The 26,929-nt window shown below is 38.0% G+C and overlaps 1 protein-coding gene across 1 annotated transcript in view; it reads left to right on the top strand.

Annotated features, from left to right (window-relative positions):
• The window catches only part of LOC124722213 (sushi, von Willebrand factor type A, EGF and pentraxin domain-containing protein 1-like), a 67,922-nt gene extending 65,745 nt beyond the window's left edge, over positions 1-2,177 (top strand). Inside the window, exon 8 of the mRNA XM_047247408.1 lies at positions 2,085-2,177. The gene's annotated coding sequence lies outside the window, so the exon portion shown is untranslated. The remainder of the gene's footprint in view (positions 1-2,084) is intronic.
• Positions 2,178-26,929: the final 24,752 nt, after the last annotated feature.

Below are 26,929 nucleotides of genomic sequence, written 5' to 3'. Positions count from 1 at the left end.
ATTAATGTGAAATTACAAGTGTGCTCAAGATATAAATGCTGTCTCCTAACAAAATCTTACCTGTTGGTTAATGGGTAAAACCATATGCAGAGGATGAGTTGATAGGTGCTTAGAGTACTTTTAAATAAAGTCAGCATTGCTGAAGTTATATTTTAGTTAATACACATTTATTGCACCTGAACACAATTTTATGATGACCAGTTTGTCAATAAGAATACAGTATCATCACAAAGTAGGTCAAGAATTCAATGTGGACTGATAGTGTCACTGTCCACTGTGCTTATTTGAAGACTGAGTTAAGCTGGTTTTTAATATTAAAATGCAGAGTAATTAGATAGTCAATAACAATATAAAACACAATAACAATACTCAATGTTAATACAAATCTGACAGCAAAGTTATTTCATGTAGATATTAAATGCATATTCTTACGGTGGTATTAATAGTAGGTTCTACTTTCTGGAACCAATTTTTAAGTGTGGACATTTCTTCCTAGTTTCTAATAAAGCCCACCAAAAATTTCTAGATATCCACCTTTTGTATTGAAGACTTTTTGTTTTTATTTATTTATTTAGCACCCGTGTCATCATACAAACGATTTTGGACTTTTCATAGATAGAAATTAATTTCCTGGTTTTCTTAATAATGTTATACTTTTTATATACAACAACACTAGGGCTTCAAGATGTTAATATTGGATTTTCAAAAGTTTTGCACTCCAAATTTTGAATTATAGTCTAATAACACTTCTGAGAAGTAACTTTTTCATTAATTATAAAATTTAGAAAAGATCTTTACTTAAATGAGAACCAGGCTGTGAGAAATGGCTATGCCAACCCTATAAAAACTGTTATTGGTGTCAGAGTTTTAAGTACATATGGCTTTCCTGACTCAAATTTTGAATATTTCTTTAAAGGAAACGTTTTTTCAGAAAGTACATATAAATATTACAAAAATAAAGCTTCCAACCTACTCTTTTGCAATTGGATAAAAGTATTTCAAATTGTTCAACAAATGTTAATGGTGAACACTGATGTGATCTGTATAAATAATTCTCTATATCTTGGGAACTTACAAAATAGTGGTCTTTATTTCTGTGCGGCACAATAACTCACATACAGTCTAAAAATATTTACTCCTCTTTGTAGTTTTCTTCATATCTTTCATTGGCATTGTAAACGGAAAACTTGGTTTACTGTTTGAGAGGAGAGATCCATGATTGTAAATTTGGTTAGGCATGAACATTAAAATGATTTGTTGTGAAGCTGTTTCTCTTGATTTTCTCCATCATTTAATGCTTTGTTTTAAACAGCACATCATACCACACAAAATATTGCATTACAAGAAACCTTGCTATAAAAATGTCTGTCTTAACACCAAACAAGCAGTCAACATATCCTTCTCAACAAGAACTGTTAAAATGCATCAAAAATACAAAGAGATTAATAATGTATTTTGGTATACAAAGATGCTTGAGCTGATATATGACCAAAGACAATTTTATATATAATTAATGCTTGTAATAATTGACAAAATCTAAATTTTGTGTTGTGCAAGAAATATTATTGGATAGGGTGGTGATGTAGTTGAGTTTATTGAGCTGCATAGTAAAAACAGAAGTTTTTACTAATACACTTATAACAGTTTCTCAATATTTATACACATATTATACTCAGATAATTTAAGTAAAAAAAAACTAGTGTTTATATTAGCAATAGTGTCAAAAATGAAGTAAAGCTATTCCATCTTGTAACATTACAGTGTGCTGAAAGAAGTGTTATTGAATGTGCACAAACTGTCCTCATGTATTTTTATGTCTCTTCACAAAACTATGAGCGAAACAGACTATGCTTTTTATTCTTCAAATAACAAGAAAATTCAATGCAGTCCACTTAATAGCTCATTTTAATTGATTACATCAATTTAATTACACCTTCAACAGGGAAAGAATACCAGTATTACATTGACTGTGTAGTGAAATAAATACTCCACTTTATTGTAATAGTTCAAATTTCAATGTAAAATTTACCAAAATGAAATAGCTACAAGTTTGTCTCACACATTATTTGTTTTTTTTCTTTTAGGTTAGAAGATGAAATGGTAACTCTGCAGAAACTACTTGCAGCAGATTATTCTATGAAGAATCTTACTTTCTAGTTGTGTTATTGTATAAAAGAACAAATCAAATTGATTACTACTTGAATACATGTAATTCATTCATTTCTAACCAATATTTGAAATGGTTTGTTTCTTAGACGAAATGAAGATGAATTAACATTTACTTTCATCAGTGTATAACTTAGTCTGTAATTAAAGCCACCACTTTATTTTATATGTCACAAAGTGTTTTCCTTTTTCACACCTACACACACACACACACACACACACACACACACACACACACACACACCACATTTCGTTAACTTCAGAATGGAGAACTTTTAGTGATGATAACTCAACTGAGTAATTAACAGAGTCAAAAAGAGATTTTTGTTAAACAAAACATCTGCCCTCCATGAACTCAGGGTTCCCTTTTAACCTATATTGTGTTACTTTCTTAACCCCCTTCCACCCCATTTCTTATCTCATATACGTTTTTGCTCTTATCTCTCTCTGGAATGAAACCTGTAGATTGGTATATTTCTGTTTGCTGTGTTGGGAGCTGCAGACCTTAAAAGCAAGTACTGTTCAATCTTCCTTTATACAAACAGTGAATACACACATTATAGAGCAATGGAAAAACAAAAACACTTATAGAAAATTAGAAAATCATGATGAAAGTTTTGTGAGGCTATGAGCAAAGTGAGAATAGCATTTATAATCAAACATATTGAGTTTAACAATAATGGAAATTTCTAATTAGCCTTGTCATGGCCACTGGAGTGTACAATCTGGTGTCCATATGGTTGTGTGTGTGAATATGTGTACTACTGCTGGAAAAAGAACTAGCACTCAAAAGCTAGCATGAATGCTGTTTCTTGTTATGTCTCCATGAGCTCCATGCATTGATCTACTATAGGTGAGTGGTTGCCTTTCCCTTATTTTACATATTGAGTTTAGTTTCTTGAGAAACAAATGGATGTACTCATTAAGCCTGTATCATTATCTACCGGTACTGGTACTGAATACTTAGAACAACTTTATGTGTGATATTTTAAAAAGTATTAGACCCCTAAACTAATTTTTTATGCTTTGAAAGCCACCTCATCTTCATATTACACAATTTACTGTATAAAATATTTGCTATGAACACATTATTTGTATGATCCTTAATTAACTCATCATCATATTTATATGGCAAGTAAATTAATATTCTTTTAAAATCAATGTTTGCTACCCATTTGTATTCTGGGAAGATAACTGATGTAAAAGAAGTCCAGCCAAGAAAATCAAGAGGGACCTCATGTCTAAAGTTATATATTGTAGCCTTCAAAAAATGTTGTAGGCTAATCCTGGTAGAATACCGATAGTGCAGCCACGATTTTGTTGCTTTCCCTGCTTTAACAGCATGTACTGTTAGTATCTTTTCAAAAACTTGAGTAAGAATGACTAATAAGATATGCCTTTACTAGACCTTTTTATGGATGAGCATCCTAGAACACTTAAGCAACAACTCCACTTAAAACAGCTTTGGAGCACACCATTTGTGACTCAGTATTATTCTGGTCAGGAATGTGTTACTCAGCTACTTCAACAGGACTATCACTTCCTAAAATCCTGCCCAGAAATGAAATCCATTCTGTCTGAAATTTTGCCTACCTCACCTAGAATAGCTTTCCGTCACCCTCCCGATCTCCACAATATTCTTGTAAGACCCCACGCTCCTTCTGCAACCATCTCCCTACTTTATGGCTCCTACTCCTGTGACGATCTCTGCTGCAAGACTTACCCTATGTACAATCAAAGGGAGAACCACCTGCGAAATGACTCATGTATACCAGCTATTATGGAAACACTGTTCAGCCTTCTACACCATCATGACTACCACCAACTTATCAATTAGGATGAATGGGCACAGGCAGATGGTGTATACTGGCAACTTGCAATATCCTGTTGCAGGGCATGCTGTACAGAATGACATTTGTGACCTTGGTGCTTGTTTCACCACACGCATCATCTGGCTTCTCCCCCCCCACACCAGTTTCTTAGAGCTCCACAGGTGGGAACTAGTAGCACTACAACATGTGCTTGGTTCTCACCACCCACCTGGCCTTAATTTATGTTAATTTCTTCCATCTCAGCATTTATTCACTGTAACTGCTCTTTGTTTCACTCCGTTTTAGTTTTCTATCCCTTTCACTGCCTTTCCCATCTATTTTTCAGCGATCCCTCCCACCTCTGTTACATACAATTCACTTAGCTTTTCAATCTTATTAACTCATGCATGATGTTTAAGCAGTAATCTCTGTCTGCATATTACCCTATCTTCCACCTTTAAGCTCTCAGCTTTTCAAATCTTGTCCAATGCAGTCCCCAACCATCAGTCTTTCCTTCTCATCCCATATGGTAAGTCCCTCCCAAGTCATGGTTCTCAGTGACTTTCCCAAAATCCACCCCTTTTCCTGGACCTCTCCAGTCCTTTTCCTTCATCCTTATTCCCGCCCCTTCAACCTTTCTGCTTGAAGAAGGAGCCACTGGCTCTGGAAGCTTTCCAATTAGAACCATCTTTTATGTGTGTGTTCTACCACCACTTGGTGAGTAGATTTTTTATCTAACCAATGAAATAAGGAAGTTGTACTTAGTAATTCAAGCAATATAGTCCAGTGACATAATTCTGACAGGGGAAAAAAGATGTATGGGGTTCCCCAAGTTTCCATCTTAGGTTAAATACTGTTCGTCATATATGTAAACGATCTTCCATGTAATATACAAGAAGCAGTCTTAGGTCTTTTTGCAGATGACACTAGTATCGTGATCAATACAAGCACATGTACAGAAACAGAAGAAATGGTAAACAAAGTTCTTAAAAGTATCATTGGCTGGTTTTCTGTGAATGGTTTTAGCCTCAATTTTAAAAAGACAAATTTGCAGGTGGAGATGCAAAGCCATGACAAGAGGTTCCGGAGATCAAATCTACGGGCACTATGGATAAGTCGTGCACCACATAAGGCGTCCTTACCCATATGGCCTGCACTTCTGTAGAATTTGAAAAGTGTCAGGTCAAACCATAAAATGAGACCTCATCTTATAGGGCTGAAAAGTGGGAGACTCCTTTTAATCGCCTCTTATCACAGGCAGGAATACCTCAGGCCTATTCTAATCCTTGGACCTGCAGGGGGGGTTTTTACTGTGTAAACCACTCTCTACTGTTAAATAAATCAGAAAGAAATGGATTAAATGGTAGTGCTTCAAAATGGCTTAAACCATATTTAATAGATAGAAAGCAAAAGGTGGCTGTAACCTCAAGTACAGGTAACTGGTTCTCAGAATGGAAAATTATTTTACACAGATTCCCACAAGTATCCATTTTAGGCCCAATCCTGTTTATATTTTATGTAAAAGATTTGCCTCTAAATATAACATCCCACTCAGTTTTATTTGCAGATGACAACTTTACTCATGAGATCACAGAACAAATTCTACAAATAGTAATTGACACCCTAAATGGTTGGGAACATTATTTTGATGTAGACAGATTAAAGTTAAACATGAAAAATAAACTGACTCAGTTTAGAACCAAGCATTCATGGTCACTCACAGTGACAGTATTGTCTCAAACACATGACATAGACACTAAAAACATTGTTTACCTTAGCAATTTTGAATCTATTCTAAGATATAGAATAATCTTTTGGTGGGATACCAACAATGTAAATAGAATATTATTACTATTATTAGGAATATTAAACCTAGAGATCCATACTGACCTTCATTCAGTAATTTAAAAATTTTGACTGTTCGATGTACACTGTAAAACAAGAAACTTGATGCCACAAATCCTCAAGATATGCCTATGAAAATTTATAATGAATTAAAAGAGAACACTTTCACAGTATGGAACTGGGTTTACTAAAGATAAAATTAGATGTCATCCTAGTGCAAAAATATTATTATTTACTAAAGGAGTTTTAATAATGATGAAGATTTATTTGTAATTACATAAATTTGCAATAATTTTTGTAAATTAAGTTCAATTTTAGTTGCATTTGGCACACTGTACATATCTCAGTTACGTGATTTATACTAATTAGTCTCCTGTAACTTAAACAAATGATTTATGTATGTATGTAATGAGACAATAAAATTCTGATTATGGTAAATGAAATAGTCAAAAACATTACTGACTCGATCTTCAAACAGCCTGAATGATTTACCAGTTACCTTAGAGGAAAGATAGTTCATTCAATTTTGTGCTGATCAAGATAAATCATGAACAACAACAACACAACATGGGGGAAGGGAAATGTGTGAAATTGATTGTTCAAATTTCGTGGGTGCAAATACTAATCAGAACTTTAATGACAGTTCACATATTATAGATCTTCTGAAACACTTTAGTTCAGCAACATTTACTCTGCAAGTAATTTCTGACTTTGGTGATGAAAGCATTAGAACTTAACCTACTTTGGACACTTTTATTCATTTATATCACATGGAATAATAGTTTGGGGCAATTCCATATAGGTAAACAAAATACTCATTACACAAAAGCATACTGTATGGATTATATTTGATTTACACCTTTAAACTTGATGTAGGTAACTTTTTAAAAATGTAGGCACATTAGCAACAGCCCCATGATACTTTTAGTTTCTTGTGAAGCCTCTTGTGAATAATAAAACACATTTTTAAAATAAATGTAAATGTACACATAAACTCCATCCTCAGGTCCTGATGGGCCCATTTCTACCGACTGACCACTATGTCATCCTCTGCCAATGGCATCATTGGATTCAGTAAAATAATAATCATAATAAATTTTAATTAAGCTTCACAAAATGCTGGCCATGAAGCAAGAAACATTTGGTTCTAATGGTTTTTTGGGAGGGCATATTGTCACTGGGATGGCAGAGCTAGTGAGTGTGTATCTCCATGGTAATCACAGGTGTCCTGCTCTGTGTATCTTTTCTTGGCTGTTTGTATAGCCTAGGCTACATTCTTTCACAAGACAGACATGATGTAATAGTTTCATCTTATGCACACAGAGGGCAGTCTCATTATATATAGCTGCTATTGATTGCCTTTTAAGTTTTTAATGTCCATCTAAATTTTTTTAAATATATTTGTGGATTTTAACCAACGTTGTATTATGTTTGCATATAAAGTATGAGATTTTCATAACTGTACACACACTATTTGTGTATCTTATTGTTTGCTGTGATGCATGGATTAGTGGGCAAAGGTTATTCTTTATAACTCATAGCATCTGCATGCCAGCTAGCAGTTGTAGACTGTTCTTGGCCTACTTTGCTAATTTCAGATTTATGTAGTGGCCTGAAGGTGGTCTTTCTATTATTGAATCTCATTACCAGAGAAATGAATACCTGTTGTGACCTAGACTGAGTGGTTTTTGTTTGATTACAAAAGAAGATCACCATTTTTCCAATTATGAAAAAAAAATTATTATTCCAGTTTGATAACTTCTACTACTCAATAGATGAATTTCTGGATATACACTATGTATGTGTTTTGTTGTAGATAAACTATTTTTATTTTTAAAAAGCAAAGAAAAATCCATGTTTTCCCAAGGCGAATGTACCTTATTTGTAAACCTACAGAAATGTTTCACATCCTGATGAGATGTCATGAACATAAGACAAGGGATAATAACAAATCTAAACTAAACTGAGCAAGGCAATGCAGTTGTCTAGGCATTGTAGTTGGATTTTGTATGGTAAATCAATACTCACATCTGATCATTTGGTTTCCTAAATCACTTAAGACAGATGCCAACATAGTTCCCTTTAAAAAGGCCAACTTCAATTTCTGTCTATATATTCATCCAATTCAAGTTTGTTCTTCATACCTAATGGACACACTGTTGGCAGTGTTGTTGGGTTTTAAGATGTGTTTCATATTCACCTTCATCTACAAACTATACACCATATTCTCACAGTTCATTTCTGTTCAATGAATATTTGAACAAACTCAACAATGCTCCTTGGTAACATCATTCTGCAAGACAGAATAAAGCAAAAGTTTGTTCAGTTTCATTAATCTCAGCAGCCCTCCTGACAGATTAAAACTGTGTGCTGGACCCAGACTCAAACTAAGCACCTTTGCCTTTCACAGGTAAGTGCCCTACTGCCTGAGCTACCTATCCCCACACCTTTACTTCCACCTGTGAGGCTTAGAAGGTAGGAGATGAAGTATTAGTGGAAGTAAAATTGTGAGGACAGGATCTGAGTTACGCTTGGGTAACCCTGTCAGTAGAGCACTTTCCCATTAAATGCAAAGGTCCCAAGTTCAAGTGTTGGTCAGGCAGACAGTTTTTATCCACCAAGAAGCTTCATATCAGCACACAGGCCGCTGCAGAGTGAAAAATTCATTCTGAAAATATCCTCCAGGCTGTGGCTAAGTCATATCTCTGCAGTATCCTTTCTTCTATGAGTGCTAATGAGACTGACAGAAGTAAAGTTGTGAGGACAGGTCATGAGGAGCTCAGTCAGCCGGAAACTTGCCTGTGAAAGGTAAAGATCCTGAGTTTGAGTCTCAGTCTGACACCCAGTTTTAATCCTCCGGAAAGCTTAATATGCCACTTGTTAAAAGATGTAGCGTGAGGGTAAGTGATACCCTATAACTGCAGAGCCATCTTATTATGATGAGGCATCTCGAGATCTTTTTCTGTTTCATCCTGCACTAGATGTCTGGTGCTGGGGGCACTCCCTCCTGTCCATAAGTTGAACAATACAGTACTCTAAAGAAAGAGGAATTCTTGTTGTTAGTTTATTACTCCTTCTCATGGCCTACATGCATAGGAATGTTTCAGAATAACTCTAATAGTGACCTGTCCTCTTTCCAAATTTTAACTGCCTCTTCTTTATCCCAACCACTCCCCTTCTCCCTTCTTAAAGTGCTGTAACATGAAGGGGCAGTGTCTCTGGGATTCATTTAAAAGGATAGATATGACTTACAGAACTACAATGGCATGAGCTGGAAACTTCAACTTACAGGGTGACAATTATTGAACTATATGAAATAAAATCATTATAACTTCTGAACAGTTTGCATTACAACATTCAATCTACACAGTTGGCCATGGGGCATGATAAGAATTAGTATGCACATGTGCATGTGCCTTGTTGTTGTCAGCCATTTGCATGTGAAAACGTCATGGTATAGTGTGCCTGAGCATATAGCACTTCTGAAGGCCTACTACACAAGCAATAATAGCCCAACTGCAGTTCAAAGGAAGCTTGTAACCAAGTTCAAGCTGAAGACAACCAGTCCAAGTGTGTTAACAATCAAGAATTTTATCTGCAAGTCTGAGAGAATGGGTAGTGTTCATGGTGACAGTGTTGGCAATTTGTCAGTCATCAAAAAGGGTGAAACCGCCTCAAAACATATTTGAAACCAGCACCAGGAAATTGATCAGATGGCTGCACAACAGATGGGAGCAAACTGCGAGACTCGCACCAAATTTTTTTGTACACCTGCATCTCTTCCCACACAAAATTCAAACCCATCAGCCATTAAGTCCCAGAGCCACAGAACAGCAGTTGTGTTTTGCCAACACTATTGTCCACAGAATTGACAAACAGGACTTTGATGTGAATATGGTTTGGTTTAGCAATGAAGCCCACTTTCATTTGGATGGTTTCATCAATAAGCAAAATTGGCACATCTGGGGGCTGAGAATCTTCATTTCATGATCAAGAAGTCTCTTCACTCTTAACAGGTGACTGTGTGGTGTGCAATGTCCAGTCACAGAATAAGTGGGGTGAAATTCCTTGATGGCATGTTGACTACTGAATGGTGCATGAAAGTTTTCAAAGATGATTTCATCCCCATTATCCAAAGTGACTCTAATTTCAACAAGATGTGGTTCATGCAAGATGGAGCTCGACCCACATTGAAGCGGGAGAGTGTTTGATGTCCTGGGGTCTGTGTTCTGCCTCTGGGGTACCCAGAGGCCACTGGCGTGGGCATCGATTGGCTGCCATATTCTCCGGATCTGAACACTTGCAACTCCTTTTTGTGGGGCTTTGTTAATGACAAGGTGTACAGCAATAACCCCAAAACCATTTCTGAGCTGAAAACAGCCATTCAAAATGTCATCTACAGTACAGATGTTCCAACATTTCAGCGGGTCATGCAGAACTTCCCTCCCCCCGTGAACCATGGACCTTGCCGTTGGTGGGGAGGCTTGTGTGCCTGAGCGATACAGATGGCTGTACTGTAGGTGCAACCACAACGGAGGGGTATCTGTTGAGAGGCCAGACAAACGTGTGGTTCCTGAAGAGAGGCAGCAGCCTTTTCAGTAGTTGCAGCGGCAACAGTCTGGATGATTGACTGATCTGGCCTTGTAACACTAACCAAAATGACCTTTCTGTGATGGTACTGCGAATGGCTGAAAGCAAGGGGAAACTATAGTCATAATTTTTCCCGAGGGCATGCAGCTTTATTGTATGGTTAAATGATAATGGTGTCCTCTTGGGTAAAATATTCCGGAGGTAAAATAGTTCCCCATTCGGATCTCCGAGCGGGGATTACTCAAGAGGACACCATTATCAGGAGAAAGAAAACTGGCATTCTACAGATCGGAGCGTGGAATGTCAGCTCCCTTAATCGGGCAGGTAGGTTAGAAAATTTAAAAAGGGAAATGGATAGGTTAAAGTTAGATATAGTGGGAATTAGTGAAGTTTGGTGGTGGGAGGAACAAGACTTTTGGTCAGGTGAATATAGGGTTATAAAGACAAAATCAAATAGAGGTAATGCAGGAGTAGGTTTAATAATGAATAAAAAAATAGAAGTGCGGTAAGGTACTGCAAACAGCATAGTGAATGCATTATTGTGCCCCAGATAGACACAAAGCCCATGCCTACTACAGTAGTACAAGTTTATATGCCAACTAGCTCTGCAGATGATGAAGAAATTGATGAAATTTATGATGAGATAAAAGAAATTATTCAGGTAGTGAAGGGAGACGAAAATTTAATAGTAATGTGTGACTGGAATTCGAGAGTAGAAAAAGGGAGAGAAGGAAACATAGTAGGTCAATATGGATAGGGGGTAAGAAATGAAAGAGGAAGCCGCCTGGTAGAGTATTGCACAGAGCATAACTTAGTCATAGCTAACACTTGGTTCAAGAATAATAAAAGAAGGTTGTATACATGGAAGAATCCTGGAGATACTAAAAGGTATCAGATAGATTATATAATGGTAAGACAGAGATTTAGGAACCAGGTTTTAAATTGTAGGACATTTCCAGGGGCAGATGTGGACTCTGACCACAATCTATTGGTTATGAACTGTAGATTAAAACTGGAGAAACTGCAAAAAGTTGGGAATTTCAGAATATGGGGCCTGGATAAACTGACAGAACCAGAGATTGTAGAGTGTTTCAGGGAGAGCTTAGGGAACGATTGACAGGAATGGGGAAAAGAAATACAGTAGAAGAGGAATGGGTAGCTTTGAGGGATGAAGTAGTGAAGGCAGCAGAGGATCAAGTAGGTAAAAAGACGAGGGCTAGTAGAAATCTTTGGGTAACAGAAGAAATATTGAATTTAACTGATGAAAGGAGAAAATATAAAAATGCAGTAAATGAAGCAGGCAAAAAGGAATACAAACGTCTCAAAAATGAGATCAACAGGAAGTGCAAAATGGCTAACCAGGGATGGCTACAGGATATATGTAAGGATGTAGAGGCTTATCTCACTAGGGGTAAGATAGATACTGCCTACAGGAAAATTAAAGAGACCTTTGGAGAAAAGAGAGCCACTTGTATGAATATCAAGAGCTCAGATGGAAACCCAGTTCTAAGCAAAGAAGGGAAAGCAGAAAGATGGAAGCAGTATATAGAGGGTGTATACAAGGGTGATGTACTTGAGGACAATATTATGGAAATGGAAGAGGATGTAGATGAAGATGAAATGGGAGATACGATACTGTGTGAAGAGTTTGACAGAGCACTGAAAGACCTGAGTCGAAACAAGGCCCCAGGAGTAGACAACATTCCATTGGAACTACTGACGGCCTTGGGAGAGCCAGTCCTGACACAACTCTACCATCTGGTGAGCAAGATGTATGAGACAGGCGAAATAACCTCAGACTTCAAGAAGAATATAATAATTCCAATCCCAAAGAAAGCAGGTTTTAACAAATGTGAAAATTACCAAACTATCAGTTTAATAAGTCACAGCTGCAAAATACTAAGGTGAATTCTTTACAGGCGAATGGAAAAACTGGTAGAATCCGACCTTGAGGAAGATCAGTTTGGATTCCGTAGAAATGTTGGAACACGTGAGGCAATACTGACCCTACGACTTATCTTAGAAAATAGAATAAGGAAAGACAAACCTACGTTTCTAGCATTTGTCGACTTAGAGAAAGCTTTTGACAATGTTGACTGGAACACTCTCTTTCAAATTCTGAAGGTGGCAGGGGTAAAATACAGGGAGCAAAAGGCTATTTACAATTTGTACAGAAACCAGATGGCAGTTATAAGAGTCGAGGGGCATGAAAGGGAAGCAGTGGTTGGGAAGGGAGTGAGACAGGGTTGTAGCCTCTCCCTGATGTTATTCAATCTGTATATTGAGCAAGCAGTGAAGGAAACAAAAGAAAAATTCGGAGTAGGTATTAAAATCCATGGAGAAGAAATAAAAACTTTGAGGTTTGCTGATGACATTGTAATTCTGTCAGAGACAGCAAACGACTTGGAAGAGCAGTTGAACAGAATGGACAGTGCCTTGAAAGGAGGATATAAAAGAAACATGAACAAAAGCAAAACGAGGATAATGGAACGTAGTCGAATGAAGTCGGGTGATGCTGAGGGAATTAGATTGGGAAATGAGACACTTAAAGTAGTAAAGGAGTTTTGCTATTTGGGGAGAAAAATAACTGATGATGGTCAAAGTAGAGAGGATATAAAATGCAGACTGTCAACGGCAAGGAAAGCGTTTCTGAAGAAGAGAAATTTGTTAACATCGAGTATATATTCAAGTGTCACGAAGTTGTTTCTAAAAGTATTTATATGGAGTGTAGCGGTGTATGGAAGTGAAACATGGACAATAAATAGTTTGGACAAGAAGAGAATAGAAGCTTTGGAAATGTGGTGCTACAGAAGAATGCTGAAGATTAGATGGGTAGATCACATAAGTAATGAGGAGGTATTGAATAGAATTGGGGAGAAGCGAAGTCTGTGGCACGACTTGACAAGAAGAAGGGACCGGTTGGTAGGACATGTTCTGAGGTGTCAAGGGATCACAAATTTAGCGTTGGAGAGCAGCGTGGAGGGTAAAAATCTTAGAGGGAGACAAAGAGATGAATACACTAAGCAGATTCAGAAGGATGTGGGTTGCAGTAAGTACTGGGAGATCAAGAAGCTTGCACGGGATAGAGTAGCATGGAGAGCTGCATCAAACCACTCTCAGACTGAAGACCACAACAACAACAACATGCAGAACTTCACTGTTCATTTGTGCCATATCATCACCAGGTAAGTCAGGGATATAAAACATGTCATAACCTAAATCCAAATATCTGTAGTGATGTTTACATATAGAATAAAGTGTGTGCACATTGTAGTTTGCAACTAAGTTATGTTTTCTTTTATATATTCAGTAACTGTCATCCTGTAACACTAACGGTTGATGTCTCTTCACTCACCTGAAATGATATCTGATGATGCCTCATAAATTCTTTTATCTTTCCTTTTGGTACAAAGAGGCTGGTTAAGATAATCCATTGTCCTACATGATACCGCTTTCTTATTGTGAGTTCTTTCTTATTGTTTTAAAGCTTTGGTATTCATCTTCTTCAACTGGTGCCAAACCGTTTCCAATCTTTTAGAGAAATTTTTCACTGATGGTGTGTCCTGTTCTGGGGAAGGGGTGGAGAGGACTTGCAAAGCTCAGAAGGAAACGACATATTCTGGTCAAGAACAATGTAGCACAAGGATAACCCTGTGCTCTAATGAATTGTTTAGTTTATGTTCCCATACAAAAGTAGTGTGGACCAGTCATTGTGATGAGAGTTAACGTAGTAAGTTCACAGTTTTGCAATCATCCAGTGGACTCTCTCAGTGCAACATTTTGACTTTGGGCGCAAACAATGTGGCACAGCACACTGGACTCACATTCAGGAGGATGACAGTTAAAATCTGCATCTGGTCATACTGATTTGTGTTTTCCGTGATTTCCCTAAATCATTCCCGGCAAATGCCAGGAGAGTGCCTTTGAAATGGAATGACCAATTTCATTCCCCATCGTTGAACCTATCCAAGCTTGTACTCTGTCTCTAATGACCTCAGTGTCAACAGGACATTAAATCCTACTTCTTCCTTTTACTCTACTTTCCTTCCTTTGTTTGCCTGTGGATGTAATGCACAGGTCATAAGTTTGCTATGAACAATAACCAGCATAACTGCTTTATTAAACTGGATATAAAATTCATTCCTTGCTCTATTATTACTGTTTCTGGTGTTCTGAACTTAAGTATCCAATTGTTGGCTATCACACATCTGCCACTGTTTCTGCGTGCTGGTTGAGTATGGTTGTTATGGAAACAAACTGTGTAAAATGGTCAATTATTGTTAGTACATAACATTTTACTGCTGGTGTTTGGGAACGTAGCCCCAGTTCATAAATGCCAATCATTTGAAATTGTTTACTTTTCTCTGGTAACATTTAAAACATAATTTTTTTAATTACTGAGTTCTGCCCTTGGAGCACACAGAACACAGATCTTGGAAAAACAATCAACATCCTGTTTTCATGTAATCCACCAGTAATTTTGCACTACTCTGTGTTCCATTGCTCTGCGACCATTGTATTCAGCTGGACCGCTGTGTCCAGCTGTCCATCTGAACACAGCTGGACCACTGAGTCCAGCTGTTTACTTGTCATCCACAAGTAATTTTGCACTACTCTGTGTTCAATTGCTCTGTGACCATTGTGTCCAGCTAAAATTGAATCATGGGTCTGACTCAACACATCATTTCATAATTTTTCTGGTGCATAATATACACCTTGTCTTTCTTTACAGCATCTCATCCTCCACGCTCAATTTTGGCTGCCTGGCAAACTGCTGGCATTCTAGGTCATTGCTTTGCACTTCCAGTCTTCCGTGTCGACACTGGCACATTCCATGCTGCATATTTTGCAACTCAGACTACTTGCATTTGAGTGTGACCTGCCTTTACAATGTATTACCTCAAAATTGAACTCACTTAGATGTACCACTCATATAGTTAACCTACTAGTTGGATCTTTAAGTCCTAATAACAACTGGATTGCTGCATGATCAGTTGTTACTTTAAACCTCATCTATTCAAATAAAATTGGAAATTAGTTAGTCAATTACTATCACTAGCATTTCTTTCCCAGTTATCAAATATTTTTTCTCCTTTATTAATCTCTCAGGACACATAAGCTATAAGATGTCTTACTCCACCAATTTCCCACCTTAAAATGCAATCGTAGGTAAAATTACTAGCATCACACCACAGCATAAATTGTTTATGGTAATCTTAAAAGGCGAGTTCTGAGCTAGAATTCAAGAAGCCTCTGTTTTACAAATGATGTTTCAGAGCCTCAGGAATACTGAACTATTTTTTCAATAATTCTATGAGAGATTCACAATCTCAGCAAATTTTGGAATGGATTTTTGATAAAAATTGGCAAGGCCAAAGCATGACAACAATTCCGTTACTGTAGTTGGTGTTAGAAAACTTTTGACAACATCAGCAACTTGCAGATCAGCACGTACACTGTTTTGACTGCTAATGTGGCCAAAGTAACAAACTTCTTGCAAAACAAAATGGCACCTTCCCTGCCTAAGGGTTAACTGTGCTGCACACAGATGATCAAAAGCTTCATTTAAACATACTATATCTTCCCATTTGAACTTGCTCCAGGTTTTAAATATGCCATTTAATAATTGCTGGAAAGTTTTTTAGCCCAGGTATGTTGTGATATTGATAATGACCAGAGGGTACTGAGAATGCTGTTTTTGGATGATCTTCAGGTGCTATCTCTAACAGCACTCACATAGGTCCATAGCTGTGTAATAAGAACACTGGCTCTGATTATCTGTGGTTTCTGCTATATTCAGCAGAGGGAGGCATCTGAAATTGTCTTCTGGTTTAAATAACAGTAGCCACAATAGATTTGCTAACATTAGGTGATGACAACTGGTGAAGACCAAGGCCTATTACTTGTTTCTATGCTCCTGTCTTGAAGTTACAGTTTATAAGTTCTTCCCTGACAGACTGTAAATGCTGTGCGACACAAGCAATAATATTAGATGGTAATCTAAATCATGTAGATAAAAATGCACACTATCCCTGTCGTCCACAGAGCCCTTTTCATCCTCTATCAGCAAACTTCTCATGATTCCATCTACTGTGATGCCAGTATGTGATCCATATGCATAGTTCTAAATTGCATCCAAATATTTTTACAATTCCAGCTGTATACAATTTGTAACTCACATGTATTGGGGGAGAAACCACAGCATTCTGAATAAAATAACATTACCGTGTCTTCATGCACACAGAAGTAGTAGGAATATGACAATGTTGTCTCATGTCACCATCTCTCACACTCTCTCTCCCTCTTTCTCTCTCTCTCATGCACTTTCTTTCCACTACTATTAATGCATATGTGGTATCATACCATCTCTTGTCTCTGCTTGATACAACAACTCTCCATCAATTATCCCATCTGTATAACAAACTCATGCTCTCTACACATGTATTTTGTAGCACTGTGTTAATTCTTATATACACGTATTATCTTAGGTGGCAAGCATCAGAATTTTGCTACAGCATCACTCAATCTGGTAATATAATGGTGACTTAGCAGGGGTTTATCACGATGTGGAGTTTCCCACACATACTGTATCTTTACTGGAAACTGGTAAACCTGTAGTGCTTACAGAATGGTTGTGAGGCCCATGCTGCACTGTGATTGGCTGAGAGCACCATGATGTAGATGTGATGATGTGACATCAAGAGCAGTGGGATGGAACTCTCATAATTCACTAAAATATGTAAATCTCTGGAAAGGCACAAAAAATGTAGAGAAATAATGTAAAATTGTCGAAAATACAGAAAGACACAGAAATGGATGAAAACTACATAAAAAGGGGGAGAATTAGAATACTTACATATCTGCCAGGGTGTGGTCTCCACTGGTGCCTTGAATGACAAAAATTGCATAATATTAAATTGCTATTAAAAAATAGACCTCAAGTGACATGACTTAATATAATTCCAACAATTTTTTATTAACAAAGAGACACAGCTTGACCCTCTCACTATGCTGCCCAGCTCATGAGTGAACCCTATCCACTCCAGTGCCCCAGCTATAAAAGGTGGAGATGGGGGGTGTGTGCTTCAATCTCATTGATTCAGGGGGGTGGGAGAGGAGAGGGAGAGGAGGAGGAGGAGGAATGAGGAGGATTGGGGTTCCCATGGGTGACCTCAATCAATTCCTGGTGGTTTCTCAGAGAGGAGGGGAGTGAAGGGTTGACCATAAATGTAAGTTGCCCAGATGTGTAACCTGACATGTGATGTGTAACCTGATACCCCCTTATCTTATCAGTGAACTTTAGATAAGATCAATATCTTGGCTTGAAAGCCCACTTCTGCCCTACTGTCATCTAATTCTACAATATTTGCATTTGCAGTTGCAACCTGATCACTTAGTTCATTTCTAACAGCGAGGATTTGATTACATAGTTCTTGCATGGATGTCAGAATTGAATTCCCTAACTCCAATTTAATAGCACCACAGTTTTCAAAAATTTTATTCCTTAACTCACTTTTGATCAGATCATTATTTTGTGCTAAATCATTTTAACTCATGTTTTAAAGCGTTACTGCCTTAAAATACTTGGTTGTGTGTTTCATAAATTTACTTCACTAGAACTATACTATTTTGAGGGATTCAATTACTTCTTTTGGAAATATTTTTCCCTACAATATCACTTTATGTTAATTTAGTTAGTTATTTATTTATTTTGCAATTTGGTATGCGAGATAATTTTCAACTAATTTTTTCCAGATTCATTACATTCTTAAATTAAATAACCGGAATTTGTTTTAGTCAAATAACTTTTGTTATTAACTTTTACCTTTGTCATGCCCTTTGTAAGCTGTTCTAATGATAATTATTTACCGAGTCTGTAAAATTTTCCATACTATGATTTTACCCTAATTCTGAATAGTTTCCTTCAAATAGGTCCTGAACTGTGAACTTTTCTCTATTGTTCATAACATTTTCAAAGCTTCAGCAGTAATGAAAGTTTAAAAAACTGCTTCACACACCAAAGGAGAGACACAACTAACAATTTCTGTGTCTGTTTTCAACTCTGATGAAATAATTAAGGAGGAAAACTGAAATTTTTTACTTAGCTTTCATTGTTGTGCATCCTGTTATGTCCAGTTTGTTATCTAGTACTGACATTTATAAATAGTTTTCAGTATTGATAACAATATTAATATTCTTGGGTCTGGAAGTTGTATTGTGCTTAAACAAAGGACGTGTAACCTGTTAGCAACAAATGAATTGGCAGAGACAATATCACCAAAAAATGGTCTGGAGCATGTGAAGTTAAATGCAATTTTAAATAGTGCAGTGCATTTAATTTTTTTCTCATGTGAAGTACAAAAAGAGCCAAAATTACTATTAAAGGAATCAAGATAGAAGTAGAAGGGGTTAAAGGCATTTGGACAAGGGAGATTTAAACAAAACAATTTAATGAGAAAAGCAGAAGTGGATGAAGGTGTATTGGACATGCGATATTTAAGCAAAACAATTAAATGAGAGGAAGAAGTGGTTTTACTGGTAGAACTGAATAATTTAAATGTGAAACTAATGTTTTTAAAAATAAGACAGTCAACTGAACATTGCATATTAGAAAGTAAAGAGTATTCAAAAGTTATGGAACCATCAGTTATAACCATTAACTGGTCATTTTCAAAACTTGAACAGTCTATGTACAAGAATGTTTCAAATCATGAGTAATAAATGATTGAAAATAAAGACAAATGTAATCAGGCATCAGCTATAATTATTACTCAGTCAGTTTGGAAACTTGAACAGTCTAAGGACAAGAAAGTTTCAGATCTTGAACAGTTTGAGAGAATATTGTCTAAAGGTATACATTGTGTTGGGAGAAGGCGTACTGTGATGCAGCTAAGCATTGTCTATAAAAACAAGAGTGAAGGAAGTAAACCTAATTTGAGCAGACAAATTAAACAAGTAAAGCTGAATTAGTTGCTGATAGGGAGAAAGATACAGTTGCTGTTGAAAGTGTGTATGCTTAAACTAACATGTAGACAAAAACTTAAAAAGTTATATCAGTAATGTTACAGCTGATGTTGAAACACACCTAACAATTGCTGAAACTAATTTTGATGAAAAGGTTAAAAGTAGTTAGTCAGACAGTAAATTCAAATGAAGTGGGAAGTACAAATAATGTGTCATATTTTGAAAATACTATTCCTGTGCTTGCTAGGGAAGTTGAATATTTATATAATGATGTAATCAATTAAAATCTTTTTACCAACTCTTGTACCACATGGTCTAATATTCCAGATGGGGGTAATTAACCTTCTGTCAAGTTGTTATGACATTGTAGAGATATTTGTATCCAACATAAGTAACAGTATGAAAATCAAGTTTGTTAGTATTGTTTTAGAAGTGAAGGCATTGTCACAGGCCAATCAAAATTGCTCTGTAGATATGCCACATCCAGAATTTGGAAAAGGCTTCTAAGTAAGTTATGATCAGAAACTGATCAGGCCAGGATACAAAGAAAATTTCTGAATGGACCAAATTATAGGGAAAGACGTGGTAGCATGAAACAGCTTTGGAAAACTCAGATACAGAAAACAGCTCACTTAAACAAACAATTTGATGAGTTGATACAGATAGATCCTTTGAAAACAAGATTACCAACTGAGATTCAGTGGGATCTAGTGAATGGGCCAAATGACACCATCGATCAATTTTTGAAATATGGGGACAAAATAGACAGAATTAATTTTGTTTAACATGGTGTAGGCTTCCCTTGTTTTTCTCTATATTTACTATGAATGTTTGGGAACAAGAAGCACACTGGATCTGTGACGGGGAAGACAGTGGTCGATATAATGAAATAAGCAGCCCCTGGCATTGGCAAAGGTGGGCAGTCTCTGGTGTTTGCTCCACGAAAGTTCCCATGCCAGTCCAGCCTAGGTGGGCATCAGCTATTGTACGCTTATGACTGAGCCCTGCCCTGTGTCTGAGCTGAGGCCAGGGAAGGTACTCTGGCAGTAGAAGGATGGCACTTTCTTGTGTTCTGAAGTGTGCCTTCAGGAGATAACAATCTTGTGCTTCCCTAAAGAAACACAGCTTATGTAAAAGTCAGAGCATAGACTCAGGCTTAGAATTTTACTTTCATAGTGCCTATTATGCAAGCCTAGTTGCTGGGCACGAAAATGCATGATCAGTAAAAATGTTTGTGATGTCACAGAGATGGAGGAGAAACAGCAGCTTTTTGGAAGAAGGACAAATCTCAAAGTCATTGGCATTTTATCATGATGCATTTTCCTTGGTGGGATTTTTCTGCATGAAGGAACCTTGCTATTGGCTGGCTGAGTGCTCATATTCTGTGAATGGCGAGCATGTCCCGTTTGGTGGGAAAGAATAGCAGGCTGTATGGTTCAGCTAAAAAGCCTGGGAGCTCACTTCTAGATGGGAAGGTGTGTGCATCAGAATTCATATCAACAGAAGTTTGACCCTCATCCTGTACTGCAAACCCACATGCATGATGATGTTGTTCTGTGTGTTTCTTGCTGATGAATTACAGTGAGCGTAACTAGAAACACCAGCATGATAGGGCAGCTCTTGGTCTCCATTTGCTCAAGTTACTGTAATCATCAGTATCAAATCAGACATTGCTTTAGTAGATGCACAAGTTTCTTGGTAACTAGTAATAGGTTAAAGAGAGAATGAGCGCATTTTGTTTGTGTAGGGTGCATACGTTCAGGAGCAAGCAAACATTCAGAGGTAAACGTATTGTTATGTTAATTGATTTATGAGCTCCTGGCGGTTGATTTATGACTCCCCGGGGATGAACTGTCCTTCTGAGAAATCCCCAGATCCTCCCCCTCCCCCTCTCCCTACCACTCCCCATCCCCCTCCCCCTCCCCCACTCTACTGGTAAATCCCCAACGTGCCCTCCTACCCCTTGTCAGTACAAGCACACCTTTGATATCAAATTAATTGACTAATTAATTAAATTTATCAATTAATTACCCCCTCACCATCCTGAGCAAACTCCCAGCTCTCTTTTCCCTCCTCCACTTCCACCCCAGAAGAAAACTGGCAGGAAAATTGCTCACTCTGTTCAGAGCTGTCGGTGTGGAAGGTGCAGGTATTATGCTGCCCAGCAACTACATGTCCTATTTGCATAACTACACAGCTGCAGATTGGAGGTGTTGTCTAGCTGGGAAATTTTCACATGGGTGCTCACCTTGAAGTGCAGGGACCAACTGAGCTAGTGCACACAGTCACCACCAGAGGAGATTCCACTCATCGCCCCCTTCCTACCAACCCCTCCCAGAAAAAATTGGGGAGGAAAAATCGCTGAGATGGTGGACTGGAAGGATCCCACAATAGGAAATTCAACTAAATTGTAGAGGGTATAACAATATAATATGTATTTATAAAATTCATTTTGCAGGGGTTGGATCTCTCTTTTACTTGGCGGGAAAAGCTCACCATTCTCTGCTGTTTTGGAAAATGCAGGTCTTGTAAAATATATTGAAAAGAAGTAATTAACTATGTAAATAGATGGTTTTTTCTGATCACACAGGGAATACCATTATGAAATTGATATCAGAATAACTCACCTCACGTAATAACATCATTCAAAATATTTAAATCACATCTTCACACTGACCACCAGGCAGACATGCTGGAGGCCATGCTGTCTGGGACACTGTGTGTTTTGCTTGCATGCCCACCGCTGCCAACCAGGGCAGGACTGGAGGTCCACATGTGTGTCTACGCCTCTCAAGTGGCTACTTCTGGTTGCAAGTGACCATGGAGCCGAAGTCGGCTTCCTATGATATTTGATGACTGGGAAGCCACCTCCATTCTCTCTAAAGTTCCTGTTTGTGTGTGAACTAACGTGTCCAAACACTCAGACAGGGGTTTTCATTCCTCCTAAGGATACTGAGTCCATATTGGCTAGTGTTGAATCAGTGAAGGTATACAAACCCCACACTCTCCACCCCCACACTCATTACGCTATCATCTATGGCAGCATTGTTGCCAACTGGTTGTATTTATAGTAATAGTAGTAGTAATTCTGTGGCTAGCAGCAGTTTCATCTCCCGCCCTTTTAGTGATGGACATCTGTGTAGTAACACCATACCAAAATTAGAATACTCAGTGGTTGCAGATGCCTTTGAGGAGTGAATATCATTCACTAGGACCAAGACTCCAGCAGGAGGGTACTGTGAACCTTTAGGATTTCTAAAAGCGTCCCTTCCTGTACTGGAAATGGAGTTCCTCAAGGTTGTTAATCATCCACGGTGTCCCACCATTAAATGATTAAATGCAGCACTGTGCTGTGTATCCTCTTCTGCAGGACTGGGGTCAGGTGACTGGGTGTCACTTGTGTCATACACCTATACTGAGATTTCCACACTCCTAGACATCCATGCGTCCACTGTTTCCAATATGATAGCGAAGTTGGAGTGTGAAGGGACACCTACAGCACAAAAGCACACAGGCCGACCTCATCTGTTGACTGACAGAGACCACCGATAGTTGAATAGGGTTGTAATGTGTAATAGGCAGACATCTATCCAGACCATCACATAGGAATTCCAAACTGCATCAGGATCCATTGCAAGTACTATGACAGTTAGGTGGGAGGTGAGAAAACTTGGATTTCATGGTGTAGCAGCTGCTCGTAAGCCAAGCCACACATCATGCCGGTAAATGCCAAACGATGTCTGATTTGGTGTAAGGAGCGTAAACATTGGACAATTTAACAGTGGAACAACGTTGTGTGGAGTGACGAATTGTGGTATACAATGTGGCGATCGAACAACAGTGTGTGGGTGTGGTGAATGCCAGGTGAACGTCATCTGCCAGCATGTGTAGTGCGGACAGTAAAATTCGGAGGTAGTGGTGTTGTGGTGTGGTCGTGTTTCCCATGGAGGGGGCTTGCACCCCTTGTTGTTTTGTGTGGCACTATCACAGCACAGGCCTACATTGATGTTTTAAGCATCTTCTTGCTTCCCACTTGTGAAGAGCAATTTGGGGTTGATGATTGCATCTTTCAGCACAATTGAGCACCTATTCGTAATGTACGGCCTGTGGCGGAGTGGTTACATGTCAATAACATCTCCGTAATGGACTGTCCTGCACAGAGTCCTGACCTGAACCCCATAGAATATCTCTGGGATGTTTTGGAACTCCGACTTCATGCTAGGCCTTTCCAACCGGCATCGATACCTCTCCTCAGTGCTGCATTCCGTGAAGAATGGGCTGCCATTCCCCAAGAAACCTTCCAGCACCTGATTGAACTTATGCCTGTGAGAGTGGAAGCTGTCATTAAGGCTAAGGATGGGCCAACACCATACTGAATTCCAGCATTACCAATGGAGGGTGCCATGAATTTGTGAGTCATTTGCAGCCAGCTGTCCGAATACTTTTGATCTCACAGTGTATTGTGTGCGCACATGTGTGCATGTGTGTGTGCGTGTGTGCATGAGTGTGTGTGTGTGTGTATGCCATGCTTATTTTAAATAGGACAGTTTTTAAGTTCCACCGTGGCTAGCTGTCCAAGTCAGGTTAGTTTTTAAGTGTAATATTTCACAGTTCACCATAATTATTGTTGTTCATCCATGTAACTGCTACTATTGGGAGTGTTGTGGCATAAGAATAAAAGTATCTCTGCATTTGTTCTTAGTGTAGATTTATATATGTGTCTGAATATTGTAAATATTTCAATTATTTTATTTGTTAAAAAAAGTATTATGTGGAAAAGATTCAGATTTGAATTTCAAGAACTGAATTTTAATCTCGAGAATCAAATTGTATGTTTCTCAAGAATCAGATTGTATCTGTGACAACTGAATAAATGAAAAAATTCATTACAATTTATCTTTGTTGTTATTTACAAAAATAATCAGATTGTATCTATGAAAATTGAACAAACGAAAAAATCCGCTACTGTATATCTTTGTTGTTGTTATTTACAAAAAAAAATAGTTTTGAACATGAAGGTGAAGTTTAACACATATGATAACAAAATATATATAATGGTTTTGTGGGATTATGCCTATCATGCAGCACAGACTGGCTCATTGCAGCAGGTTGCACGTGACCCTTTCCACTTCCAAAGACATATAGCAAACATGTCCAAAAATTACATCTTCTGTGCTTGAAGAAGACAACAGATATTGTATCTGGGCAAAACTGCGTACTATGTAACTATTGAAATGGGAATACAGTAAATCAGTAAATAAAAGTACACAATACAAAAAGGTAAAAATTCATTTATTTCTCATTCAACTTAAAAGAAGTTTTACATTTTCGTATGCAGACACAACACTGTTACCATACACGTTCTTCTTCATCTTGAGTTGATGGAGAGCAGGACACCCATAGAATTCCAGGTCTTGAACAGCAGCAAACGTGAAGATTTGACACATTGATGTAATCTTCTCCTTGCCTTTGCTGTGTATGAAGGTATCCGTGCGGTTTAATAATCGAGTGACATCACCATACATTTACTGTGTGTGCCACAATCATCCCATTGAATTCCATGGTAGAAACAAGTTAACCACTCTGACTCCTCTGTGTTTTAGTGCACTTCACATCCTTGAAAGATCTCCATGATGCCATGTTTGTTGAGAATGTCTCTGTTATTGTGGCACCTTCTATGTATGCTATGAATGAAACATCTTTAAGTATGAATTGTCTATGCTCATCATCATAGACACCCTAAGTGTCTGGAATGATGTTCAAAAATGGCTCTAAGCACTATGGGACCTAACATCTATGGTCACCAGTCCCCTAGACTTAGAAGTACTTAAACCTAACTAACCTAAGGACATCATACACATCCATGCCCGAGGCACGATTTGAACCTGTGACCGTAGCAGCTGTGAGGTTCTGGACTGAAGCACCTAGAACCGCTGGAATGATGTTCACACCTTGAGATGCCATTGTGGTATGATCTCAGAATGGTGCAGCACCTGTTCATTTATATAATTCGTTGCACAACAGTAGTGAGTGGTCAATAGTTAATCATACAGTCATGTAGAACCAGAGCGTACTGGGAAATTTGCTGAACATTCAAATTCAATTCCTACATCTATAGCTCCAGATTTAACTATCTTTGCCTGTTTTGAGCAGTCTACTAGGATGATTGGCGCCATCTCCTTAAATTTCTGTGGACTGAGTAGTCATCCTTCCTCCTCACAGTATGAAGCACAGAACCTTGCATACATGTCATATGCTAGAATGCATATATTTTCATCCCACTGCAAATGTAAATTATCATATGAGTAAAATTCGGAGTTCAGGCAGACCTTGCCATTAGTTAACCCACAATTATCAAATTTAGTGGAATTATTTGTTATATTCTTTCTTCTATTGGTCTGAAACCAAGTAAGATGAACCTGGGCGTCTCCAGTTGAGTGGAGGTTTCAATAGACCACGTTTGTCTGCTTGCAGTCAATAACACTGGGTACTCGAAAACCCCCCATGAACTGAAAAATAAAGGTAGAAATACATTGGCATTTAGAATATTTAAAAGCTTCAAACGCTGCTCGTCTGATACAGTTGAGTGTTACATTTTCCATATAATTTTATTTATGGTGATCTCATTGTCCTCTTGAGCTCCTTGAATATATGAATTGTTATCTGTTCACTCTGTACCAGAATATGTTCCTGTTAAGCATCCAGAATAATTTAATGCATGTCCTCAAAGTATACCATAAGCAATTTAAAAGTATACATGCCATAAATCTCTTGTAGTCCTCCACTATTTCATCCACTGGTTTGTCTGTGAACCATCCAGCATTTTCTGAATTGTTCAAATCCGAGGGGGAAGTAGAGACATACGTTTTAAGAATTGATGGTATACCTTCATTGCATGTATGGTCAATCTCAACCCCATTGAGTTCATATTCTATCTCATGAAACAGGAATGATAAAGCATTATGTGTAAGTTCGATGCCACTGCAGCAGTACCATACCTTTTCATAAAAGATCCATCAAGATATGTGAATCTCTTGAATGGGATGGTTAAAGCATCTTCCTGCTGGATGACAATCCTAATGTCACTGTTCTTGTTAAATATGGTTGATACATAAGGTTTACGAGAGAGGTATTCCTGTCATGTGATACACTTATTGTATTCCACTGGGCTAGTAATATCGAATGATGTCATTGTGTGGCTTCAGTCCAACTGGTCTAAGTAATTCATGCTTTGCGCCTGTTATCACCTCTCTGTTCTGTTGTGAAGTGCCATATTGTGCATTGTGCACATTGGTTTTATACATAAGGCCATCCTGTCTTTGTTGACAATGCAGGGCTGCTGCGATCCCTGACTGCTTGAAGCCCACTGCCTACACTTCCAGTCCAGAAAGTATGCCGTCATAGCTTCTGCCTCCAAGAGGTCCTGCCTGGCTGGTAGAGGCCGCCGCCGCACTTCTGGCTCTCTGCACGTTCAAGGTCACTGCTGGTTCCACTTTAGATGTAGCCATACAATTTCCTTGCCATGATAGTTAACTAGTTGATTATCCTGATCC

Source organism: Schistocerca piceifrons, chromosome X (assembly GCF_021461385.2).
Source record: "Schistocerca piceifrons isolate TAMUIC-IGC-003096 chromosome X, iqSchPice1.1, whole genome shotgun sequence".
NCBI lineage: Eukaryota > Metazoa > Arthropoda > Insecta > Orthoptera > Acrididae > Schistocerca > Schistocerca piceifrons.
Note: the sequence above shows the minus strand (reverse complement) of the source record. Positions and strands in the feature narration are given on the sequence as shown.